Below are 9869 nucleotides of genomic sequence, written 5' to 3'. Positions count from 1 at the left end.
GGGCTTCCCTGGCTGTGTAGAGGTCCTAGTGTCACTGAAAGCCCCCAGGGCCAGCCCTGGGCATGCAGAATGAGCTGGGGTTGACCACAGGGAAGCTGGGGAAAAAACATGGTGAAAATGTCCTCCTTCTGCAGCTGTTGATGGCTACCTGCAGCTGTCCTGGTCCCTAGGGAGCAGTCCAAGAGAGAGAGAGAGCCATCACCAGTGCTCATAGTCATCAAAACCCACCCTGTTAGGTGATACTGGCCCTCATGTTTTAAATACATGCTACAAGTCCTCTAAACCTCTTTTCTGAAGAGCTGCTAAATGCTAATATCTGAAGTAAATATCTGCCTTTTTTTTTTTTTCATTTGTCTTGTTTGAGTAATTAGGTCATTATATCTGAAAGTGATTGTTTTATGCATGCCAAGAGCGAATAATGAAGACCTTTGATGAATCCAGCAAGCAGCATGTAAATGTGGGGAAGGAATGCAGAGGCAAATGAATGACCTTTCTGAAACAGAGTTTCTCCCCGTGCCACCATTTTAATCCATATTAAAGTCAGTTCATGTGTTTACTTTTTCCTGCTGTGTATATTCTAGTTATTCCTCAATGCTTCCTTTTCCTAATAAAATACACTTGTCCAAAGTGTTCTTTAAATAGGCTACTGTGGGCCTGTTTATGAACCAGCCAGCGGCTGCTCGTATAGAGCCAAACATTTCCTCTTCCCATAGTTTTCAAGGAGTGCTTAGAACTTATATATTTTTTCAGACTGCATTTATATAATTTTGATATTAATGCTGAGCTATGGATGGTCTTTAGCCACCTCCCCAGCCCCTAAAAATTAAGTTAAACAGAAGTAAATGAGTTTTATTACCCGTGATGGTGTTAGTTAAAAAATAAAAGACAAGGACTGAACAAGCAATGGAAATTAAATAACCTTTTGTTTCTCGGGACTGATCCCCACAGGAAGGGTGGATTGACTGCTTCCACTTATCTGCTCATGTGAGCAAGTACAGGACGCTACTCTACAGCCCTGCGAGACCAGATCGACTGCATGGCACTCATATTAGAAATCACACTGAGTACAGCAAAGGAACTGGAAATATTATGAGAAAACTGGGAATTATTTTGTTTTGCAGGGTCTTCCTTTGAGCCTCAGGTGGGAGGAGAGCTGCTTGTGCCTGTGAGCATCTCTGCCAGCGTGCAGATGCTGATGGTGGTGCAAGGGTACTTGGCGGAGGGAGGGTGCCTTGACCCTTGTGATGTGGCCAGTGACCTTGTAATCCTGTCTCATGTCTGCTGGCTGCCAGTGGGAAATAAAATTCAGTCCTTCAGCAGCATGGCTGGTTGTGAGAGTGAGGATGCCACAGGAAAATTAAGGCACCCTGAAGAAGGAAGCAAATGCGGCTGCCTGGGTCTGGAAGGCTTCGTGGGCGAGAAGAGGAGCAGGTGGCTGAATGTATTTTATCTGACCTGTATACTTTGCAGGAGTACTTTCTGCTTCCATTAACTGGCCATGGTGAATTAGAAGAAAAGGAGTTTAAATCACTAGATTTTTTTTTTCATTGCTTGGAATGTAAGTGGAAAAAGGGTCTGTTTATGGCAGCATTTTAGTTTAACTCAGGATAAATGGTTTGAAGGAAAACTGATTTCCCTCCTTGCTGAGCTTCAGCTTGCTTTTTGGAGTAAGTGGTGTCAGAGCATGTGGACTGAATTCACTCTGGATTAAACTAAACCTGAATATGTGCTCACTGAAGTCCTCTGACATGCTGTTAACTGCGAATGGTCTTCCAGTCCATAGGACCAGATTAAACCTTGCCTGAAGCAACCCACTTGAACTGTGTCCAGTGTGGATGCTAAGGTCTTCAGCAGCTAGGGATAATTCTGGGACAATTCAGGATACTTATACCATCTTTTCTTAAATAAGTTTTTTTTTTTTCTGTGCTTGACAGACAGCAGGTCCAGTAATTCCAAATCTTGACATGGCATCTGATAAACTCTGCTGTAGATTCCATTTATTTGCTCAGCAGAAAACATAGCAATGTTTTATTATGCACTTTACATGATTTGACTCCGTCCTTCATATACCAATTCACTGCCCTGCCAGTTTAGGCTAATGAACTGAAGAGTGTGAACCAAACTGTGGTGAATTCTTGCACCTGAGGTTTTATATCGGTCTGCCTGCTCTTGGTGTGGGCTGATCCCTGTTTACAAGGTGATTTCTAGCTCTTTGTTCTCAGGTTTCTGAAGTGTAAGTCTCAGGAATTATGGAGGGGATTATCATCAACTTCTTATTTACTTGTGGGAAAGCTACCAAGGTAGCTATGCAAAGAAGGCTGCTAGATAAAAAAACAAAATGTGGATCAAAAGAGATGAAGTCTGTGGCAAAACATGTGAATTTCCTCTTGGGAAAATGCCGGTTTTCCCAGCCAGAGAATCACAAATTCTACAAAGTCATAATAGGGAAATGAGGCAGGTCACATATCTCAGAAATCTTGTGGTCAGATGCTCCTGTTTACAGCTGGCTTAGAGTTTTGAGATTTTCCAGGACTACAGAAGACAGAATCAGAGTTTAAAGAATGAACCTCCTATCTGGAGTGCCGTACAGCAAGTAGGAGCTAATTCTGAAATGAATTTCTCATCCATGGGATCACAGGACAAGATACTTCCTTAATGGTTTTGTTAAACCGTGTGACTCCTGGGGGTCTTAAATCCCCTGTTTACAGAAACCCTATGTCCTTTCTTCATTCTCTGCCACAGTAGTGTAAGAGAGGCAAAGATGGATAAAGTGACAAAGAGGTTCCATTCATGTTTTTTTATCCACCGAATACGTTACATATGTAATTGCCAAATAATTTTCTGCAAACACTATAGAGGAAAAATATTGTTCGTTTGGATGGTTGATCAGGAATGCTTTAGACGCAAACTCTTAGCCATTTTTAAACGTGTACATTACTCACCCAAGGCACGGAAATGCCAGGGTATGAATTAGGGAGCCACTCGCCCAGAAGGGTAGGAAATACCATGCACGTGCACATCCTAAATACAGCAAGTTCAACAGTTTTTCTCTTTGAAACAGGTACCAGTCACAATCCTAGATTTGTATTAGAAAGTGTCCATGGGTTATTGTTTGCATGAGCAAGCAGCTGAACAGCTGATCACAGGTAAATTAATTAATAAAAGTAATCATCTCTTTGTGGGCAATTTACAAAGTCCCATTTGTCACTCTCATGGAACATTCAACCATCCTGAGCTAAGAGTTGACTTCTTAAGCTCCAGAAAACAAAGTAACCAAATTACAAAATACCAAATGCAGTTGTGAGTGGTTTATCAACTCATGTTTCCCCTTATTGTGAGATTTGAGTGGTGGCCTTCCAATGTTTCCCGTATATGACTACAGACTTTGCCCACCATATACCTTGATGGCTTTGCTAAGTCTGCCTTTTCCCACTTGATGCTGCTGCCTAATACCATTCGATCCCCCATATGAACAGCAGGGCCATGAAGAGTCCGAGGGACGTTATCAACTCCTAGTAGAAGAAAATAAAACGCCAGCACCCTCTTTACTTGGCTGACACAATGATCCTGTATTAGCTGGTTCATTAAAGGGATGTTGCAAGATAGTGATTACAGGGAAAGTTCAGCTGGTTTCCCTTTGAAATACATAAAGGTGGTGTTCAGGTAATGGTTTTGAATGTCAGTCCTTTTGATGTCTGCAGGTTTTACACTTGCACATCTGGAAGCCTGCACACCTAGCTATAAACAGACGTCGCAGCTATGTTTCACAGCTGGCTTTACAAAAAGTCAGCAGGATGCACAACACTTACAAATGCCACTCTTTTTCTTTAGCTTGCTTGAAATTGTATGCTGTTAACTTGTTACTTGCTTTGGTGATTGTTTTATCCATTTTCTTTTTACTCACCTTCAAAGAACAAGCAATCTGGCCCCATAGACTTTGCCATGTTGCCATAGGAATAGCCAGGGATGGGGACTGGCATTTGTTCTCAGAAACCAATTCAAGACCCGCTGAGGAGTGCGTGAAGGCTTTGCTACAGTGCTGAGTGCCCCCAGCCCGCCGTGAAAGAGCTGAGGATATCTTGCCAATCAAAGGAGACATGGTGGGGTCAGTTAGGACACAAATCTTATTGATTTCACTCTCTCCAGCCTCACATTTAATTACCTTTTACTTCTAGATTCAACTTCAGTCCATACAAGGAATGACAAAATGCCATTATCATTCAGAAGTTGCTTTATGGGAGCAATGTCTATGGAAAACCTCTTGGTGTCACAGCTCAGAAGCAGTATGCATGTTCTTGCCTAGAAATGGTAGTAACCATCACTATTTTTTGAAAGACTTGGCAAAAATGCCATTGCATTTGAGCTACTGTTTGATTTAGAGAGTTGGCCATGTCTTCCCAAGTAAGTGCTGTATTGGTCATGCTGCCTGCTGCCAGCTACCTATCTCATGAATAAGCAAGTTTGGGGCTTTAAGATTGCTGTGTTAAATGTAAGAATTTGCTACTTGGGATGTAGGACCAAGGGTTTTCCAAATTCACAGTTTCCCTGCTTTTCAATTGCATCTCGTGTTGAGCTATTGGAGTTAGGGACTGGATAAATCCAGAACTGTGGTGCTAACATACTTCAAATATTGCGTTATAACTGGAAGAGCATGTCTGGACAGGCTTGCAAGGACATAAATGTGGCTGGAATGAGTCAGATCGGAGATGAGCTTAGTCCAAGATCCTGTTAATTTGGTAATGGTTGGCTACACATATCCACAGAACCACAAGATTAAAAGGACCATATAGAGTCATTCTTCCACCTCTGGCAATATTTTTTAGAGGGACTTAATGAAATTAAGGTTACAATCTGGATCATTGTACTCAACACTTTATAATGGAAGTAGCATTTCATTTGATGACCGCTGATTACAGCTCTGGAACAGGAGTTCCAAGATGTCCCTCTTACCCCATGGCAGCCTGGGCAGGAGGACTTGTCCAAAACTACAGAGCTGAAGTGTAACTTTCTTCCATAAAATCCTTGTGGTATCCTGCCCACACTTTTGCCTTTATCCTTGTGGCTGCTAATAATTTTTCATCATGGTTTCAAACAAAGTGCCCAGTGCTAATTATTTACCTCTTTCTAGTTTTATTGGTCTTCCCTTGAGCCGTTTGGAAAGCAGGCATCGCATTTGCAATCTTTCCTTCCTCTGACACTGAGGCTGGTGCAAGCACTAAGTTTCATACCCCACTTAACAGTTGAATGAGTCCAGATCTGAGCTCATTTAAACTCTGATACCTTTTGGTGAATGACACAGATAAATAACCTGGGTTAATTGCCCTGTCGTATTTACCCCAGGGTAGAAATAGAAAGAAAATTATTAAAACATTATTTACATAGAGCTTTTAGACCAAACTGGCAACATGTATAGCAGCAATTCATTAGATCATCCCTCTCTGATACCCAGTTTGGTCTAAAACCTCCCTGTAAATAACGCTTTTACCACCTCAGTGCCCACCTATTGTATTTTTTTTTAAAAATAGACACAGAAATGAAGGAATCCCCTGTTTTATTCTCTAATTTCTAAAAAGTAGAGAATAAGAAAGTGCTATGTCTTAGACAAGACAGGTTTTTAACCGGCCAGCTCCCATCCAAGTCCATCAGCCCTCTCTCCCTTTCTCCTCCCCAGGAACACATTCCTGCAAAGCTTTAGTTGAAGTCGCTTTGTTATTTTCAGTGAGCTCTGCCAGTTTGCAGCCCCTGCCATGACACAGCATTCCTCCTGCTTTGTTTGGGCTGCTACGATTTTGAGCTGACATTTAGAAAAAATTGCATTAATGCCTTCCTAAGACAAGACTCCTTGTTGAATGCGGTTGGCTGAAGCTGCATGTTTTAGACACGGGCATGAGTAGGGCGTGCAGCCATGAATCCCAAAGGGGAGTTCCCCTCTTCCTTGGGGGTGGATGGCTTGTTTTGCTGTGGAGCTTGCGTTGGGCATGGGTTGCAGCTCTGAGATAGCCGGATGGGGCAAAACCATTCCAGAGACTGCCATTTGCCTTGGCATTTCAGGGTGCAGGCAGTGTGGGGAAGACTTTTCCAAACCCTATGAAGACATTCATCATATACCTGTGCAAGGCTGAGCGTAGATTATTTGGGGCTGATTATCTTGGCATACATATCTGGGGGGACATGCTGGGTATATTTATTTTCCAGCATTTGATTTAGGGCTTGACTTCACTGAAGTCAACAGAAGCTGTAAGTGCATGTTTGTTACTTAGTCAGTGACAATACATCTTTAAATTAGCAGCAAATGCTCTTTTAAAGCCATCACAGTAAAAGTTTTTCACAACAAACCATCCACTCCACCAAAGGAGGCAGCTTTTGCTAATAGAGGCTTATAGGTGTTAGCTGGGTAGGTGAACTAAATAGTAAATGTTTGCTTTCTACTTAGTGAATGTCTGTCATAGCCCTGCTAAGTAGCCAGAAACAAATTATGTGTGAAACCCAGCATCCCTCTCCCTCTCTGTCTTTCTCTCCTGTGATTGGTATTTGCTTATGCAACCCAAGTCCTTAATTTAATTAACAGGAATATGCTTATTTTACAAATTATAACCTTGTAATCTCCTTAGCAGGAAAAAAAGGAACATTTTTACCACACGCTATTCTTTGTTTCACATAATTTTATCACCAACATTGTTGTGGCCCTCTATTTATTAAAAACTACATTAGTCTTTCTGATTATTTCCATTAACTTACAAGTGGATTTTATTTACATAAAATAGATGGGAAAGCCACAAAAATATCCTGAAGCTGTGTGTCTTTAAACAGACTTCTAGAGTAGCTCAATTTTTTAAGTGCTTGTGTTAAATATGAAATGAATTAACATTGACTGGTTTTGATTTTTTTTTAACAGCATAATTGTATGGATTCTCCCCCAGTGCCACTGTTTTGAGCCAAGTTGTGAACTGTGCCTTTCAGTGATATTTCATAGATCCCCATGAAAGGTAGAAAATGAATAGTAGTTGATAGCTAGCAGAGGTATTTTGAAGTATGTATCTCTATGGTTATACCTATAGACACATTCATAGACCTGTGGCTGTTGTATTTTTTTGTGATCCTTCGGCACAGCATATAAACGACCTGCCTTGGTTCTGCCTTAAATGTGGATTTATGATCGTCAGTTCATGCACTCTCCCCTTTTATCAGGAATATATCCTTTAGTGCACTCCCACCACCAACATAAAGAGATATTTTTATTGATGCTCACATGCAATTCTGTTAATGCAGCCACTTGTACAGGTGAGCACCCGACTGTGTCCCTACAAAATCAGCAGACACCTGTAAAGCTAGAGGGGCTTTCTGCAGAATCAAGATGACGGTGTTTCATGCTCCTATGAATAGAACCAGAATAAATTGACAAGCAGTTGCATATTTGTTTCCATATTTTTTCTTAATTAACTTTTGGAGAGTGTAAACGATGAACAAATGTAAATTTATACTGCATCATCTTCCAAAAGTCTAATGGAAAGGAACCTCAGACTTATGTCACCAGGAGCAGTGAATATGATCGTTTTCAACCTGCGACTCTGGTACCCAAATGAACACATGCAACTTTTTATTAAATGCATAGATAGATATTCCTCATTTCTGCATCTGTTCGCCTTTCTGCAAGAGTCACAACGAAGTGATTACAGCTGAATATTTTTGTGGCTATTAATCTGTCATTCAGCGTGGCTCATTCAATGACTGCACTGAAAGCCTTATTTATTTTCTGTGATTGTTCTGCAGAAGAGCAAGAACATTTGTTTAAACACTGAGCTATAAACTAATTCTGTAGAATATGCTTCCAAGCACGCGCATTCCCTCATGCTGTGAGGTCACTAATTTGCACTCACCTGGCTTGCAAGCAGAAAGTATCAAGAGATAATTCTTCCACCAGTTAAAACCTGAAGAGGTATTTGTTGATTTTTTTAGCCTTTATTCACAAACTATTTTAAATCATCTATTTTTCTCTTCTTCATTTTGCTGAGTACCTGTGACTACCAGTAAGCTGAGGCTTAAAGGGTACAAATAGGTCTTGAGGATATGTGCTAATTATTCTAAGGGCACCCAGGTGTGCATAGGAGGACCTTGTTTAGAAACATGATAATTACAGCCAGATTTCTAGTGTGAACATTGCCATTGTGATATTTATTTGATAATAAAAAATGTAAAAGCCCCAGACTGAAATGAAGCATCTCAAATCTTAACCTCAGGAAGCACTTTGACAGACTTTCAACACATTAACCATTGTGGTTGTGTCCACTCTTTTATTCCATATTTTGGACTAAGATATATTCAAAATGACATTATTTACTGAACGAGCTCTAGTCCAGTCCAGCCTGAGGAACAACCAGATGAAGTACCTCGTTCCATGAAGTCACATTCTTTGCTATTTGCTAATCACTAATCCAAAATACTAACTCCAGGAGTTATTTGCCAAGGCATGAAATAAAATGGTGGTTTATGGCTAGAATACCTGTTCTATAATTTAAATGTCGTATATACATGTGTGTATATATTTAAATGAGAAAAATAAATAACAAGAATTATTTTAAAACAAGTGACGGTCTTGGATGTGAGTAGTATTACTAGAATAAAGATTTGTGGAAGATGTTAAATTTCTGAACTTCAAGGTCAGAGCCTTTCAGTTTACCTTACCATGTAATTTCTTTGGTTTCCATTTATAGATCTGACTTCAGCAGTGTTTCTGCGTTCAAATTCTTTAAAATACAATCACTATTTAACACAAAGCCATGTGTAGAGATAGCCATCTATATAGATACCATTCTGCCTAAAATACACTTTGCTTTGATTATTCCATCAAGGCGTACTTTCTTTGCATGACATAAGACTATTATAGTTGTATTTATAACTCATGTAGTTCTATAAATACCAAAGTGCTTTTCCTAGACCATGCTAAGCATGCTAAACCCCACTGCACCGAACTGTCCACGTTATGATTGCCAGAACAGATATGATCCAATGAATCACATCTGATAACATATCATGGAGCACAAAGAACCTGTTTTTTATGCTTTTCTGGCTGATAAACAGACATTTGATGGTCTATTTCTGCTTTTATTACAGTTTGTGGCTCATACACCTTGTTCTTAAGATGGATGTGTGTGTTAAACTCTTCACCGCTGTAGCTAGGTCATCACCTGCTGAAAGCTGGTTTGATTACCTCTGCAACCCCCAGACATTTGGGAGAGAAACTGCAAAGTATGAGTGGAAAGGAGATATGTGGGTAAAACTAAAATGTAGGCAAGTGAGAGGTTCTGTGCTAACCTGAAAAGGAGTTGAACTTCATGCAGAAGACGAAAACCAAGGGCAGAAACCAGCCGGAGCAGTAAGAAAGCGATTTAAACTAAAAGAGGGTGGATTTGGACTAGATATAAAAGGAAGAAATTTTTTACGCTGAGGGTGGTGAAACACTGGCACGGGTTGCCCCAAAAGGCGAGAGATGCCTCATTCCTGGGAACATTCAAGGTCAGGTTGGATGGGGATCTGAGCAACCTGCTCTGGTTGAAGATGTCCCTGCTCGTTGCAGGCAGGTTGGACTAGATGGCCTCTAAAGGTCCCTCCCAACCTAAACCATTCTATGATTCTATGAAAATAAACCCACCCAGACAAAAGTGTAGCAGATAGTCCATGCATATTAATATCTTCAGGAATTAACCTGATTCACAGGGTCAGATATAGCCACAAGTCGCCCCTGTGTTGGCAGTTTGCATATTCACTGCCAGCCACAGCAGGCAGGTTCAGGTACGTGCTTGGTTAAAGCTCTTTGGCCTTAATGTGACAAATAAGGTCTCAAGAATTAAATCTAACAAAAGATCTCAGGG

Source organism: Egretta garzetta, unplaced genomic scaffold (assembly GCF_000687185.1).
Source record: "Egretta garzetta isolate BGI_Z169 unplaced genomic scaffold, ASM68718v1 scaffold454, whole genome shotgun sequence".
In the NCBI taxonomy this organism is placed as follows: domain Eukaryota; kingdom Metazoa; phylum Chordata; class Aves; order Pelecaniformes; family Ardeidae; genus Egretta; species Egretta garzetta.
Note: the sequence above shows the minus strand (reverse complement) of the source record.